The sequence below is a fragment of the Falco rusticolus genome, chromosome Z, assembly GCF_015220075.1.
Source record: "Falco rusticolus isolate bFalRus1 chromosome Z, bFalRus1.pri, whole genome shotgun sequence".
NCBI classification, from domain to species: domain Eukaryota; kingdom Metazoa; phylum Chordata; class Aves; order Falconiformes; family Falconidae; genus Falco; species Falco rusticolus.
Window position 1 is genome coordinate 83,350,680 of NC_051210.1, and position 9,548 is coordinate 83,360,227.

The window sequence follows — 9,548 nt, forward strand, 5'->3', positions numbered from 1 at the left end:
AGCAGCGGTGCATGCCGGGGGAGCCAGCCCAAGCAGGGCAGAAGGGATGCTGCTGGGTCACCAACGCAACCCCATGACAGGACCCTGACATTCCCACAGGGAGGCAGATGAAGAAACTTCCTCATTTTGCATGTTATTGTTTTTCTTTTTCTTTCTTTATTTTCTTTTTTTCCTCCCAAGTTTTTCTAAAGAATGAGAACCAAAAGCTGTGGGCGCTCTGCTGGGGCTGGCCAGCCCCAGCCGGCCTGAGCAGCCACCGAGACAATACCCGGGGCTGCACAGGGCTGTGGGAAAGGCAGCACAGGAAGGAGCCAGGGACGGGGACCAGCCCCAGCTGCAGCGTCTGCCAGCACCATGGCCCTGCAACCCATCACACCGGCACGGAGGGGCTGAGGGGGGCATCAGGCTGATGGACCCACCAAAATGAACCCATAAAGGCATTGCCTGCAAAAGCCGCAGCCTCCCAAGGAGAGCAGATATCTGGTCTTCTCCAAACCAGGGCTGACGGGAGCTGGCATAATTGAATGTGTCTAAGAGACGGCTCTCTCCACCAAGTAACTGATCAATTTATACCGAGTCCCTACTGCTCAGAAGACGATAGCATGAAGCCCTGGCAGTAGGTCTCCAGGCTCACCTCCATCACAAAGCCCCATTTTGATTGGATAAGCCTATTTAAAAAAAGAGCTAGAATGACTAAACACAAATTAGAAATTGTATGATATAATTTCTCCTGCTAACAGCGCATCAGAGGGATGCGGGAAGATGCTTGCTCAATACATAGGAAGGAATGTCTATGAGAAATTAGTCAGCAGCAGCAAAATGAATACACAGTTTTCTCAATAAAAGCTGACTGCTTATTCATCCATCTGGGATGAATTTATATGCTTTGTGCAGAGGAATGAGCAGCAAGGGGCTGATTGGAGCCTGCATTCCTATGCAATATGTCTAATTCAGTGCTCTGTGTTAGTCTGCCCTCACGGTCTGAGCAGAAGCTTGAAGGTAGAGATACTGCAGCAAAGCGACAATGACCTTTCCATAAAAATTAGAGGAATCATGCAAGAAAGAAGGTTTTGGTGGGTTGAACCACTTGCAACATGTTTCACGAAAGGACTCCGAGCTGGCCAGTGGCTGGAGTGAGTGGCAAGGACAAGGTGCTGGGCGAGGGGTATGTGTGTCCCAGGGGCAGTTTAAACAGAGTAAAGGTGCTAAACTTCAAGGCCCGCATCTCTGAACAGACATAAGCCAAATCCTGACGCCCTGCTGCAAAAATACCCATTCCTTGCCTTGACAGGTCCTCATCCCCTTGGCCAAAAGCATCCCTATGAAACCTGGCAGGAAGAAACTAATGCGCAGTGCAGGGGAAAGAGAAGAAAGTGTGCAGAAGTGAAGTCATGGGCTTTTGGCTGTTATATGAGTTCCTTTTCCAGAGAGATTTCACAGGCAATAAAAAGGGACGACTGGATGAGTTATCTGAAAATAGAGACAACTCTATTGGAAACACTCTTTCCGTCCTGAGGCTGTTTTTTTAAATGCCCTAAAAAACCCAGTCAAGCTTTTATTTATAAACAAATAAAGCTGGTCCGTAACCAGGTGAACACAGCACTTCTTTTCATCTTTACCAACATGTTGGTTTGCTTCTTCACCATCCTGGGATCACATCATTATTTTTGCAGTACTCCTTGTCACCCAAGCTCCATCCACTGGGTAAGCCCTTCCAGGGGATGCTGCATTCCAGTTTGCTCCATCACTAGTGTTGTAGCAAGTAATCATTTCCCTTCCCCTCGCTTGAATGTCACACTCAGCCCCAGGTAACCATTTAGGATCCATTTACAGAATAACCTCAAGGCACCAGGACAGTATTTCTAGCACAGGGGTGCACGATGGTTAGTGCTTGGGCTGTAAGGATGAATAACTGACTGTAAAAACCCAACAGTACTTGGCAGATCCTCAGCTGGTGTAAGTTATCATACCTCCATCAACTTCAAAGATCATTGACTTCAATGAAGCTAAGACAATTTACAGCAATTGCAGATCTGCCTCTAATTATGCCGGCTCTGATGCTGTAATATCCTGAGCTTCCTTGAATCCAACAGACTTCCAACCAACAGCATTAAACAGCACCAGGGCCGGATCCCTGCTGCCCCATGCAGGGCTGCCACCACCTGGGAGGCACAGGAGGGAGAGCAGGAGGCAGGGCAGGACCTTTGGCATCTGACAAAGCCCAGCTCTGCCACAAACCCTCCCCTCAGCAGCCTGGCGCAGGTTTTCTCCTGCCACGTATCTGGTCTGCACCATCGTCCAATTCAGCTTGCTCCCAAGTGTTTGAGCTTTCCCCTGTGATGTTTCAAGAGCACTATTAATTAATTATTATATTTTTTTTTAGAGCCCAACTCTTTTAATCCAAACCACATTTTCAAAAACAAGCCGTTACATATTTGCTGTGTTTCTTTTCCTGAAATAAATTTTGCACACCAGATCCTCTTCAGCTGTAACTCATAGGAGCTGTCGTGCAGTTAAAACAAGTTGGTGTCCTTCACACCAGCCTCCTGCGCTTCACCCTCTGCAAAAATCCTGCCCCTCTCCCTGGGAAGAGGCATGCCTTCTGCTGGTAGGCAAACTTTTTCCAAACATTTTCATCACTGTGCCAGCAGATACAGAGTTCCAAGAGGTAGGCCGTTTACATTATGGAGTTCAGCTGCTCAGCCTTGTGCCATGGGGCAGGGGGAGCTGGGTGCGAGGGGGTCCCACACCAGGTACCAACTTGCCTGTGGCATGGGGAGGACACAGGGACACTGAACTGCTCCCATGATGGGGAGGTTATGGAAGGGCTGGGAGCACTTCACAAGGTCTCTCTAGAGGTTTAAGAGATCTTACTTATCATGCTCCAAATCCGATGGTCTTATTTCTCAGCTAAAATAAGTTCAATTGACAGAAGATAAGACTGGCTCAGCAGTCTTGCTCTGTTTCCATTAATCTCTGATTAATTTTAATGATCTTTCAGACCCTTTTATTCCACATTATTCAGGAATTTTACATAATCTTTGCATCTAAGTGTGGCTCCATTGCTTTTAATCCACACTGATATTTTTGTCTTCCCTTGGTGCTCCTCCACGTTCCACTGAAGCTTGTGTTGTCACCTGCTTGTTTTATGGGGTTCTTGCCTTTAATTTTATTATGGGCTCTGCAATGGTCTTAACAGGCAGTAGGAATTTATGATGGTCTTGGAAACCAAAGGCTAAACTCAGCTCCGCTTCCCCTCCCCAGCTGACAGCAGTTTTGGAGGGCACAATCTGACCCAGCACACACGCTCGGGAGAGGGATCTTCCACAGCCTTGTACTAATCCTTCTTCAGCTGCAGCAAGGCCTGGTGTTATTTGCTAATTAGATGCATTTAGTGTGCCACTGAGATGAAGGGCACAGCTGTACAGGTCTGCCATGGCTGCAAGTCCCCATGCCCCAGGGTACCAACCTGTCCTTGCCTGTGCTTCTCCCGGAGGGGCCATTGCTCTCCCCTATGCAGGCTCAGCAATCCACATGGAAAACTGTTTTCTCTCCTGCTGCCCCATATTGTTTAATTCACCCAAAAATTGTTGGGCATCACTTGGTTTCAGCCTCCCCGCAGCTAAACCCCAGGGCAAACCCAAAGGTGAGCACAGCCCGTCTCAGTGAGATTTGCCTCCTTGGCCCATCTCCCTCCAACAGCTCTGATTTCTAGGGAAAAAAGTAAAATTGAACTTCTTAGGCTTTTAAAGTCTCCTCCAGCTCCTGGTCAACCTCCCCGTTGTCAGAGGGATGATTGAGCTCATGGCCAGCCGAGCTGCAGTGGCCTCCAGCCCAGCAGCCGGGAGGCTGGCTGGGTACCACTGATGCCACAGGTCGATACAGACAGCTACGGGTGCTGCTGCTGGGAGGGATGGACGATGCCAACACCAGCCCCCAGGGAGGCAAGCACAATTAACACAGTTAACACCAAGTGCAAACATTGCTTTCAAACTGAATCCCTAGGTCAAACATGACAGCTTAGGTCACAACTAAGGCAAAACCATCACCCAAGCATCGAGAGAGGGATGCCCATGAACCTCACACCCCACATTGGGGCACTGCTGCTGCGTGCCAGCACTGAGGCCCCAAGAGATGGTCCTCAGATACTGAGGAAGGAGCTCTGCTAAAGGACACAGCATCACCCCCAAAATTACCCCGGGCGGGGGACGGCCTCACACATGGCTTTACAGTTGCTGCAGCTGACAAGGAGTAGGCTTTGATTTCTGCATCATGCCCGGCTCAAGCAATGCAACCCCAGCCCCAAGTCCCTTCGGGAGCCCTGTCAGAAGCGAGGGAGCAGTGCCAGCCCTTGGGCACGCCAGCAGCCAAGCAGGAAAATCCCACCGCACACAGCCAAAGCCTCCGTCTATCGAAACCCCATTATTTCAGAAGGGTTTTTTGACAGGTCCTTGCTCATTTCCACAAATACACACTGCCATGATCTCCAGCGAAGCCTTGTGATCCCCTGCACTGCTGTGGCTCCAGAGGGTCAGCCCAGAATCCCATGGATGGAGTTGGGGATGCCTGAGGAGTCACACTTCATATTAATACTGCCTAAAATGGTTCCAACACAATGTAAACACTAAATCTCTTTTTCCACATCCGTATGGGCAAAACTGAGGATTTATCTTGACTAAACACTAGTGTTTTCTATCACTTTTTATTCCACCTGTGCTGGGTGTTCATGTGTACATATACATACACACAGGCACACACCAGAGTCCCCAGGATTTTAGTTCTGCCTTCCAGGACTTACATATTTGCTCTTACAAATCATTAAATCCCATCAGCTTGCTGGGGATGCAGGGTCACAGGCGATGCCAGCCCATGCATGGGGCTCAAACATGAGCAAAAAGACAATGACACCTCAGAGGATGAGAACACATAACACTATGGGGATGCTTCACCCCCAGACTGGAGTCTGGATGCTTCTGGTGCAAAGACTTTATTGCCAAAGTTGCTGAGGCTGAGCCTTTGCCATTGCTGGTGGCAGGGGACACAAAGCATGCACAAAGTGTCCCCCGCTCAGCTGCAGCAGGCAAAGCAGTGCCCAGGGTGTTATGCAGCTCCAGACCAACAGCTTGCAGGCTGCCATACAATTGATGGGAGTTGTCCCCCTCCAACCCCCACCCCTTTTTTCAAATGAGATTTTTCTCTTTGGATTAGAGCATTGCTAAGCCCCCTGGCCCAGCATGCCCTACATTGCTAGCGCTGGTCCTCACTTCTGAATCCGGCACCCAGGTCTGGGATAACGGCTGCTGTGGCTGTGCAAGGAGGGTGGGGACCTTCCTGGCATCTCGCTAGTGACTCACTCCTCTGGCAAAAAACAGAGGTTAAAAAACCGACAGCAACAAAATAGTTCTGGCCTATTTCAGATGAGTTAATCCTCTTTAGGACTTCTTTGAAGCTCAGGCTTACAGTTATTTAGTGCATTTCAGTAAGTATCTGAGCCCTCTCCAGCACATCTGCACCAAAGTTTGGTTTGTGCCAGCTTTGGGCATGGGGATGCTTTGCTGGGCTTCTCTTAGAGGTAGATTGGAATTTAATTTGCAGTGCTACTTCCCCAATGTTTTTTTTTTTCTGATAGAGGCACTGAATATTTGACAACGAATTGTTTCTATCCATCTTACACTTATTAAAATAAGAAAGAGATCCTAAAATGAGATTTTGGTTATTTTTGGAATAGACGGCCACGTGTGAGTGTTTCTGTCCTGCACCTTCCCAGCTCGAGCCCCACGGCAGGAGCTGGGTATGGTCTTTGCTGCTTCACCTCAACCAACACTGTTGGTGCTGTTCCCTGCCAACACCAGGAGCACGTCTATCCAGCTGTGCCAGGGAGTAGATTTAGAAGAAGTCCACAGGATTTCTCTTATAAATACCAATATTGGCTTAGTGGAGTAAAGAAGATAAACGAGTCCTAGCTGAAGATCTACCCGAGGTATTTAGCACTTCTGGAGGGATGCCAGGGCTTCAAGTACCAAACCATAACCTGCAGATGGAGTGATGAGCTAAACCCGGGGGCTCTGCCTCCCCCCAGCAGACACAAAGCCCAGCTGCCCCACTGCTCAGGGCTGGGCAACCTCCCCCCAGCTTCACCTCCAGCATCGCAGCTCCTTACAGAGGTGCACCCACCAAAACACTCCTTTCGCTACCGAAGCAGCGCTACACAAATACCACCAAGGCTCTAAGCCACCCACAGTATCGCAGGAGGGCTCCCCAGTCTTGCAGCCCCGCTGCTCTGTAGCGGGGACAGCCAACTACAATCCGATTAACACTAGATTACAACAGAGTGGGTTTTTAAGAGCTTAAAAGCAGCTCATGCTACAGAAATTTATCTGATCATATAAGCAGCAGTATTTGAGAAAAATCAATGCCTAGAAGCAAACAGAAAATTTTCAGCATTCCTTGCCAAAACAGCTATTTACTGAAACAGAAACTTAGCAACCCATTTCATTTGGCATCAGTTTGTTTTCACAGAGACTCCTGTGGGTCAGGAAGGACTCAGCACCTTGCATCACCCTCTGCAGGAGATCCCTGGGTAACCCTAGATTACTATTACCGACTGTCCTACCTGAGTCTGGGCAGCCACCACCAGTGTTTCATCATGTTGTCACCGAGCTCCCACAGGGTTCCAGTCTGTCCCAGGGTCACCACGCTGCTGGGCAAACACAGCAAGTTGTGCAGCAAAACACAGCTTGAACCCACCTTCAACAACCAGTCACCTCCCACCCAGCACCCTTTCCAGCTGCTTTTCCTCTTAAAAAGCCTCCCAAATGCAGATGACCTGGCCTTTAATTGGTTGGTTGGCTGATTGATTGATTGATTGATTGATTGATTGATTTTTATAAACACACCCAGGAGCCACTCCCAGCACCCAGGGAGCCAGGCAGCTTTTATCCACCACTTCTACCCATGCTGCTGCTTCAGACCTGATTGGTTCACCCAGCTGCTTTATCATCCTATCCCAATCCCATCCTCTCCCACAGTTTTGGGCACTGCTACTTCTTAGCAGAAATCCTGTGTGTGCACGTAGACTTTGCAGTATTACAAGCACCTCCCCTGTTTCCAGATGCAGTTCCCTAGAATGAGCATCCCAGGGATGCCAGGTGACAGCCAGTGATGGGCGCCATCACCACCACAGCTGGTGGCCACAATAGTGGTTGGGATGTGCCCTGGGGGGGTTCTGGTGCCCACCAAGCAAAGTCTCCCTGAGCTAAACATCACCATGTGGTGGCCTGGGGCATGGGACCCTCCCCTGGATGGCTGGTGGGCAGCACAGGCTGCCTGGTCCTGCACCAGCCCCTGGGTAACCACGTGTGGCTAGGGTGGTTGAAGCGTGCAGCGGGGCAGTTTGCAGTGCATAGTTTACAACCAGCGTCCTCTGAGGAGGCAGAATCCCCAGCCTGTCCTGTCTGCAACCCCCCCACACCTCTGCAAAGCCCCCTGAGGCTGCTGCCACTGCCCTGATGGCTTGTCGGTGTGGGACCTGCAGCAGCTCACCCACCAGCTGGTGCGGGCTGAGTCCTTCTAGGATGCAAGGGAGCTCAGGCAGGCACACTGCAATTTATTTGCAATTTATTTATTGTTGCTCTTATTTTTGGCATCAGAAAGTGCAGTTGTTGTGAAAGCCATCGCTGCACGGGTGGCCCGACTGTCTGGGGATGTGCTCTCTGACATCTGGGGAGCTGTTTTCTGCAGATAGGAGTGCCAGGAACATTAGGTCTTTCTTGTAATCACCGGGAAGAAGCAATGGCAATCTTTTTTTCTAGCTATGTTCAGAACACCAGCATCAAGCCACGGGCCAGAGCACTTGGTTCTGCAGCGTGGTCCGCTCCCCTGGATGCTGGGTGCCGTACACTGCTCCTAGGCAAGCCTGGAGCCTCCCCTTCCTGTTGAGTACATCAGAACTGTTAGCCAAGCCCAAAGGTGCTTTTCACGCTCCTCTTGCACATATGTAAATCAGCGTCTGCCAGTGATGGACTAAAGCCATAGTTTTTGGGGGACACCCTGGGGTGTATGAGTCTAAACCACCATGTACTTCACTCTTGGGCAGAAGGGCTTGTCTTCAAAGATGGTTCATGCCACCAAACTGAAGAGTGCTGGGGTTTAAAGAAGCATGGGGAACCTCAGGGCCAGCAGCAGTTTGCATCCAAGCATGAAAGGACAACCCTGCCTGAAAGGCTTTGTCCTGGTGGTCCCTCGCTTGCACCCACATAAGCAGGTTTGAGATCTTAAAACCACAGAGTAACCGAGAGCAGGGGAACCGACACCGTAGCCTCAGCATTGTTTGCAAAACAAAATAAAACTATCCCCCCACCCCCCACCCCCACCCAGCATGTCCAGAGAAGGGGGGGCTTCACAGCAAAGGGGTGCAGGGAGGGAGCCCAATGGTCTTCTCTGGCTCGGAACGGGGGTGAAGCTCCCTGTGACCCTCTGCAGCCAGGCTCTGTGTCTGAGCTCCAGCCAGGAGGACACAGCGGTTTTGGTCCCAGTGCTCACACTTCGAAGAGATTTACAAGCTCAAGACACTTAAGATGTATTTACTGGCTACCAACATAATTGCGGCATAATTGCGTATGAGATCAGGCCAACTTTCCTAGAGCTGTCAGCCACGGGACAGAGTGGGATGCTTCCTCATCCAAACTCTATCTATAGAGACACCAGAGGAATGAAAGCCATTCTTCCACCCTTCAGCTCTTCTATTCTTTTTCAGAAGAAATTTGGAGCCCTGTAGCTTTATTAGTCAACAAAAATGCTCAAGCTCCTCATAACTGAATTACCAGCTGAATGGCCTGCTGAAAGTGTGGCTGGGCTGCTGTCAGTGGCCATGTCTCCACCGCAGGCACCTCTCTGCACGGTGCTTGGATGGCAGGATGCTCCCGCCCCCCCTGTGCACCTTGCCCTTGCCAAAGCACCTTTGTTTTCTGCAAGTGGAGCAATAACGTGTGTGAGCCGGAGAGTGGCTCTGATGCCCAAGGGAGGGCATGGCACGGGCTGGGGCTGTGCAGCTGGTGCTGGGCTGCCTGTGCTGCCTCCTCCTCCATCCCTGCCCACTGGCAGCTCGCTCCAGCCATACTACACCTGGGATGGGACCGGCGGTGCCGAGGGTGCACAGCAGTATGGTAGAGAAGGATGCGTGGGGCGGGTGGATCCGGTGGTGGCTTCAGAGCAGGCAATGCAGGCAGCAACAGGCAGCGGCTCCTGCTCGGTCCAGGCTGGCGGTGCAGGGAAGGAGAGGTCTGGTGGTTGCGGATGGAAGTGGGGGTGTGGGCTCAAGGGTTGCAGATGTTCCTCCAGAAGGAATGGAGAGTCAGCAGGGCTCGTGAAGGCCTCCCCGGGCTGAGCCGTGCCCAGCCGCCAGGCACAGGCTTGAGGAGATGGCCCCGAACCCCAGGTCTCCCCAGGGAATTAATCCGAGATTATTTTCTGCCTGAAAAGCCTGAGCACCCTCCCCCAGGAAACACCATGGAGCCAGTGTCTGCAGATATTTAAAAGGACCTACTATC